The sequence below is a fragment of the Nipponia nippon genome, unplaced genomic scaffold (assembly GCF_047370975.1).
Source record: "Nipponia nippon isolate SJK-2023a ecotype South Korea unplaced genomic scaffold, ASM4737097v1 scaffold_19, whole genome shotgun sequence".
Lineage (NCBI taxonomy): Eukaryota > Metazoa > Chordata > Aves > Pelecaniformes > Threskiornithidae > Nipponia > Nipponia nippon.
The window spans coordinates 8,850,931-8,858,351 of NW_028262335.1; the positions used below are offsets into that span (position 1 = coordinate 8,850,931).

Sequence of the window (7,421 nt, forward strand, 5' to 3'; positions counted from 1 at the left end):
ACATCCACGGACAGCCTCCCACGCCGGCTTTACCCGGGGTCTCGGCAGGAGCAGAAATAGCTGTGGCTGAATCCAGCCCCGAGTGGTTATGGCAGGGAAAGGGCAAGAAGAGAGGTGGCCAACAGAAAGGGCGAGCCGCCCCAAGGCGCCCAGGCTGCCGCCCTTCCCGGTTATCCCGCCGCGCGTCTGATCCTCACTGCTGCGGCCCCGGGGCCGGCGAACCCCCGGCTCCCCGCGGGTCACGCGCTTGCCCGCCCCTTCCACACCTGCCTGGCATTTTTACAAATCACTTCTCATTTTCTTCATTTTCTGACAACCCCCTTGGTTTTCTTCTTCCTTGAATTGTTCTTCTCCAAACCCTTCAAGACACCATCAGTAAAAAGGGACACTGGGGAATTATTAATAGATGCTGGGTTTTTTTCAGTGCTAAGAGCCTTGGGCTTTTTCAGGACACAATTAAGGCACAATTCTCCCCTGTTGAAAGGCAAAACGTTTCTAAAGCCCCGCGTATTTCTGATGCAACACATTTCCTACGCCGCACATGCTAAATAGCAAAAGGCTGAACGAAGCAGGGTGTGCAGGCTGGAGAGAATTTCCATTTTTCATCTGCTGTTGCACAGGGTGGTTTACAACGCAGCGGGTATACGGGGAGCACAGAGCGGGGCGTTCGGGCTGGGAGAGGCTCCTTGCCCAGGGATGTCAGCGGGCACTGGGGGGTGCCAGGGAGGGTTCCCCCGCAGCGCTGGGTGCTGCCTGAATCCCGGGGCAAGCGCTGGCTTGCGGTGGCTGGCACCCGCCCCGGGGGACGCGGAGCTTGCAGGGGCTGGTGGCTGGTTTTGGCTTTGCTGGCGAGGTGAGAGCACCCCACAGGGCATCCTGACATTGCCAGGGGAAGCGTCACGGCTGACAAGATCACGACTTACAAGCTTAACAGCCGAGCGTACACAGAAAAATTCAGGGCAAAGAGAGCAATTCCTCCACCCAGGAGAGCTCAAAACGAGTTTTAATCTTTTCCAGGCTCGTTTCAGTGTTTGGAAATCCAGGACAAAACATTTTGGGTTTTTCTTGTGAAAAGACACAGAGCAATTTAAATTTTAGGGTCAGCGAACAAAGAAATGTCCAGGATCTGATGTGAGCTGCGTGCAGCTGACTTCGGTGGGGCTCGTGCTTTACCTGCAGCTGCCTTGAGCAAGCGACATCAGCCACCGCCAGTGAACTCCCGGGCCGCGGCACTGGCGCTCTGCAGCGGGTAGCTAGCAGTGCTGGGAGCTGCTCGGGCACCCAGCCCGGCTCTGAGCCCACGGGGGACAGCAGGAGGTGGGAGATGGCAGGCGGCGAGAGCCAGCATGCCCCGGCAGCTCAGCTCTGCCCGTGTCCGTCCGTCCTGACGCCTGCACAGCCGCCCTCGAAGAAACACCATCTGAATTCAGGGAGCTCAAGAAAATACAGCTTCTTAGGCTTAGAAGCTGGCAGCTTTACTTATTTTTTCCCCCTAGATTGCAGGGAAAGACAATTAGAAGGGATAAATTCAAATGTTTTTAAAAGAATGTGTTGTTAGGTGCACGCGGTGCTGCCTTGTCAGAATGAGCTGCCAGGGAGCAGTGGGGTTCGGGGTGGATTATGTGTTTAGAGGGATAAAGAGGAAATCCAAAGCTACAGTTCTGCACGAGGGAGAACCTGCAAGGGTATCAGTATGTGAGGGAAGAAGCCGAGGTGCAGGCGGGAAATCATAATTATCTGCTGCTGCCTTCCCTGAAACTTTGTCTGCAGCATCAGTTACGGGTTATTTTGGGAGAGAAGACTGAACATGACGGGCACGCTTCTGCCTCAGCTACCCTGCGGAGCGGCTCGGCAGGCAGATCTCAGGGTGGGAGATCTGTTCCCAGCATCTTTTCAGCTCAGGAAACAGTGGCAATGTCATAAGAAATAACGATCAGCCCAGCTGCCAGAGCAAAGAAGTGCAGCGAGCCTCCGTATTTCAGGCTACTTAATCAAAGTGAACTTCTGCATTTCTCACCCATCACGAATTTTCTCTGTATCCTTAAAAACAGCTTTAAACTGCCAGGCTGCAGATATTTTCCTCCCACTGCTTCCTCTGTGTTGGTTCTTTCCATCACAGCCTGTCAGTCCTGCTGCTCGCAGCTCTTCAGCAGTGATGTACGAGCGTGCCTCCGGAGGACCTCTGGCTGGAGACAGAGCTGCCGTGATGGATGGGCTCGGCGCGGGTTTTCCTGTAGCACCGGGCTTGCTGGGACTCTGCAGGACGCTGGAGCTGTGCGGGAAGCCAGACTTTCAAAGACGGATTTTGGTTAGGGCTAGCAGGGGATCCAGCTGTGCGACACAGCTGCCGTGGGCAGGGCTGATGCTCGCGGGTGACAGCAGGCACCAGCAGCAGCTCTTCCCTGGAGCTGTGACAGCTCCTTTCCTCCTGTGCAACCTCGCAGCTGTAACGCTAGGGCTAAGATGTGGAGGTAGCCATGGCCAACATCACCCCTCCGGTGCACCCGCTGGCGTTTGGTGGTCCCTGCCTGCCAAGATGGGGCCCAATGCTGGGACAGTGGGAGGGGCTGGGGCAGGGTGGGAGAGCCCAGGCCCTTGCGGAGGTTTGCCACGGGCTCCCTGGGTAGCTTTGGGCAGGCAACCAAACCTCCCAAAAGCAGGGGGTCGTCTCCCATTAGGTGGGTGGAAAGGGCAGCCGTGCAGCCAGCCCCCAGGAAATATTACTGTTATATTGACTCCTCTGTTCCTTTGGCACCTGAAATTAATTTTGTATTTGTTTGGACTGTGATGGATTTTAACCTATAGTAACAGCAAGCTTTTGCCAACCCCAGGCAGTTTAATAGCTAAAGCGTTTGATTAAAAAATTTAATAGCCCCAGAATGATGGAACAGCTTCTGTCCACAATATATTAAGCTTCTGGCATTCAGATTTATATGCAGTGTAAACTTCCTTTATATGAAAACATTTGTTTCCTTTCCTATATCCACAGCAGAGCAGACTCTTCTCCTACTTCATTTCCAGCCACTCGTTTAATTGCACACTTTTCTGAAGCTGCTGCACACGGGGAGGCAGGTTCCAGCTGCACCAGCTGCCGTTACTCGAAGGAGCGGGAAGGAACGCCGGCGCCAGCAGCGGCGGACGGCGCGGTTCGTGGCTGTGCGGTATACGGGCTCCAAACACGGGGCAGAAAGTGCTCTGCGGTACAGCAGGATTTTCCAAGGAGTCCCAAAGTGAGCGGCTTTCCAGTGGAAAAGGGAGTCTCGTGCCGTCATTAATTTCTCGTTGTGGCCAGTTCAGCTCCCATGCCCAGGCTCGGCTGAGGGATGCGACCAGTCGCCTCTCTGCCATCCCATCCAGTTACACGTCCATGCCCCTCTCTCAGGAGCACTTTGTAGGAACCTAAATAAACTCTTGCCACTGGCAGACCCCATAAATCTTCATTACCGTTTGCCTCAACTGATCTGCTCAACGTTTCTCCTCTCCCCGAGAGTTCCCAAACTGGCCATAACTCTTCGCCAGGTCAAGGAGTTAACTATATTTTACAGCAGATGGATACATTCAGTTTATATTTTATTCCTCAGCCTCATGATTTTAGGCAAACATTGTCGCTCCGTACTGGAGGAACAGCTTGGACTGGCAACCAAAGCCAAGAGCTGGGGCCGTCTCTCAGAGGAAGATGTGAGAGCCGGCCAGGCTCGGCGAAGGGCCAAGGGGTGGGCCAAAGAGCAGGAGGGAGGGGGACGATTCAGGGCATCGGCTCAGGCTTCTCATCCGAGGAAGGGCATTTTCAGCAGCCAGCATCTCTCAGCATCGAGCCCTCGGCCAGGAGGGGCACCAGCAGAGTTCCCTCCGCTCATCTGCTGGAGAAATTGGCATTTAATTTCGCATCGCTCCTAATCCTCTTACTCCTGTGGACTTTGCAAGGGTGGATTTTGAGCTGTTTCTAGCTATATCATAATGTCAGGCAGAAACGTGGGCTTTAGGCTCTGTTGTAGGACTTAGAGATTTTTGTCACCTTGGAGGAGCTGGGGAGGGAGGAAGAGCCCCGCAGCAGCGCAGCCCAGAGGGGCTGGAGGGGCGGCTGGCGCTGGGGGAGCGCGGGGCCCCGGCTCGGGACAAGGCGGAGGACTGTAAATAGCAAATCCATGTAGATGCTCTACAGGAGAAAGAAATTGCCGATTATCTTCGGCGACACTTTATTAGTGAAGAACAGTTTGTTCTTATACTCTGCTGACTGTCTGCCTTTTTTTAGATGAGAAACTACATGAAATATGCTATAAAATACCTAACATGCCTTTTTGGGCTAATAATTCATAGTCTGTGTTCATAAATCCACATTTTGGTAAAAAAGGGGAAAGAAAGAGGCAGGAGATCTTGCGTAATTTATAACACTTACTCTGTGCTATTATTCCCCAGCCGTCCTGATGCTGTTGCTCGGGGATTTGGATCCTGCACGGAGACAGCAGTCAGTTTGCAGTCCTTCATTTCGGTTATTCAGGCTACATTAGGTTTCTCAAAGCTGAAAAACAATTTGGAAAATGCATAGGCCCACTTCTGAGAGCTGGAGGTAACGATCATATCCCGGGAACGGAACGGCATTTATACCTGTTTTGATATACTGGCCAATGATGGATTACCAACCGAACTGGGAAATTTGCATCAAAACGTTGTTTCCATCATGACAGACAGGAGTTTCCTACCTATCTCTACCTAGAGGACAATCTCGTTTCATTTATAGTTAGAGTTTGTCATTGTCCATACAACTTAAAGCATCCATCACTCGGTGATAGAAAGCACATTTGTTTCTCCTAAGAAGATCTTGCTGTGTGCTGAGGATCGGTTGTAGGTCTGTAACTCAGGACCCACGAAAAGACTGTGTGTTCCTAGGTGACTTTTCTCAATTAATAGCTATTTCACCTGGGACCCCAAAAAACGTAACCAGAGAAGAGCTGCTGTTCGAGTCCTACGCACAGCAGCACTGAAAGAGAAGAGCCGCTGCAAGGGGCTGATGGCCAGGGCGATGCACCGTGGTCCTTGAGGAGAGCTGTGTGCCCCGAAAAGGGTGCAGTCACTGAGGTTTGTGTGATACAGCGATTTAAGATCTCCATTTCTGGGTTAAGGAGATGGATACACTCTCAGGGCAAAGCCGGCCTCATCTCCAGGCTCTGCAAGGGCCCTTCCCTTCCCAAGGCAAACAGCAGGACAGCTTCCTCTGTTTGCTTTCTCTCCCAATTGCAAAATTGAATTATTAACCCTGCAATGATATTCTTAAGGTTAAGAACAAATATATATAAGAATATTGTGGAGAATTTGCAGAACAGCACGATATTCAAAGCTGTCTTAACAGTTTCACTATCTTAATGGTAACGTTTTTCGCTTTATTAGCACCAAGTGCACTTGTCAAGCTGCTATTTTAAGACAAGTTTCTGTGCAAAATCTGAGGAGTCTCCACTTAAAGCCATGCGATGAAGGCTGCGCCTGTGCAACATGGCAGCATCACTCAGTGCTCCCTCCCAAGGGCTCGGGGATGCTCCTGTCCCCAGGATACCCCAGAGAAGGCAAAAAGGGCAGCAGCAAAGCCATCCCACCCGAGCCAGTGGGTCCCCCTCCTAATAAAGCAGTAATAAACCCAAATTAGGATTTATTGCGCCAGGCAGACATTTCTTCAGTACCTCGAGTCAATGACCTCGGTGTAGGTTTTGAACTATTGTTCAATTTGCACTCATTGCAATCTGAAGCTCAGCACCGCGATTAATCACAGGCCCAGAACATTGCAGGGCTGCACAAACGGGGATATGGAGATTAATTAGCAAAGGGTATTTGAGCATACGGTTCAGCATCTCAAGTAATCAGAGCTGCTGCTTCCCGAATCCCGCCAGCGCGTCCCTAACCTGCCAGAGAAGCGCTCCGGTGCTTCTTGGGCTGTTCTGCACAAGCGCTGAGCCAGAGGAAGGACGGGAGTCAGTTCCTGGGGTGCAAACGGGGTGCGAGGACCTTCACATCCAATAACAGCTTCAGGCAGTTACTGCACTGGCAAACAACAGCAGGGAGCCCCCAGCGCAGGGGACTTTAATCTCCTGCTTCATTAACGGAGTTCCCTACCGAACCTGCTCCTAGCCCGTACTGAAAGCATTTCAGCTGTGCCTCGCAGGTGGCCTTGGTCCTGGCTAGCACACTTGTGTAACGAGGAGCCGTGTAGCATTAGCATTAATTGCAGCTTTCCTTGTGTGCAGGCTTCTGAATCTGCTAGTCTCTGTCAGAAAGAAAAAACACAAGACAGGAATTACTTGTGCACCTCTAAATGAATCAGCGTGCCGAGGTACCTGTCAGAGCGCTCAGGGAGCTGCGTTCTCCGAGAGATTAACTCAAACGATGAATTGAGAGATGGCGATCCTTTAAAAAAAGTTATTTGTCATTTAGATTTGCACTTGAAAGTTTGGAAGTTGTTCCAGGTTTCTGTCTGTGAACGAATCCCCCCGGTGTTGCCCGAGCCGCGGTGTTCCCTGCTGCCATTTACCCTGCAGATGCTGCTCCCCTGCCTGAGCCATTTCTTGGAAGAGCGGCTCGAGCAGCCCTGTACCTTCCTCCCTCTTGACGCAAAGCCTGGTGGTGTGGATGGCTGGAGTGAGGAGGAGTGAAATGCAAACTCCTCAATGGCTCGAGTGGATATAAAGAGTAGGCGTGAGGGGCTGAAATAAGTCTTTGTTGGTGCTGCTTCCTGCTATAAACAAGTATAAAGTGTCTTTTCATTCCTCGGTAAGTGCGTGGATTGTATCAAACGAAGCCCGTGCGCAGTGGTGGCCCAGCGATGCCTCTCGCGAGCCCCCGGAGAGACACAGTAGCTGTCGGAGGAGTCGCCCTGCAGACGCCGGGGAGAAGGATGTCGAAGGATGTCAATGGCGGGGCTCCGCGGAAGGAACGTTAGCTCCCACTTAGCTTTTATTAACCAGGTACCTCATGTGCCAGCGCAGCCGAGCGGGTGGGAGGAAAATAGGTGAGGGCGGGAGTTACGGGAAAGAATCCGACAGCTGGAGTTGCCTCCTGCCGCCTTCCTTAGCCGCTGCTTGGGAGTTTTGTGCAGACAGACCGTGGATCTTCCCGGCAGAAGCCCTGATTCATGGAAAGTACTGATTTACAGGGATTTGTGGACACTTTTGGACAGACCGTGAGGCCTTTTCTCTGCTCAGCCTCGCCGTGGAGCTCCCGGGTGAGGCTCGCTCTGCAGGCAGCATCCCCAGACGGACCCCGCGGCATCCCCATCCCCGCCACCGGCGCCAGGTTCACTCGTGTCGCTGCACCTAGGCTCTGGGACTGCCAATAACTACACTAGAGCCTGATTTTTTTCCTCCCAGTCCACTACAGATCTCAAATTTTTTATAAAAATATAAATGACAGTCAAAGGTAGCGCGCAGGCGAGATCA

At 52.3% G+C, this 7,421-nt stretch overlaps 1 long non-coding RNA gene across 2 annotated transcripts; it reads right to left on the reverse strand.

The window, feature by feature from the left end:
* Nucleotides 1-58: 58 nt before the first annotated feature.
* LOC148056040 (uncharacterized) lies at nt 59-6,029 on the reverse strand. Of its 2 annotated transcripts, none has more exons than XR_015704293.1 (3): nt 5,892-6,029; nt 4,397-4,519; nt 59-3,857 (listed from the first exon to the last, which is right to left on the reverse strand). It is a non-coding gene; the product is annotated as an uncharacterized LOC148056040 (long non-coding RNA). The 2 variants fall into 2 exon arrangements; XR_015704292.1 differs by having other exon boundaries at nt 59-3,860.
* Nucleotides 6,030-7,421: the final 1,392 nt, after the last annotated feature.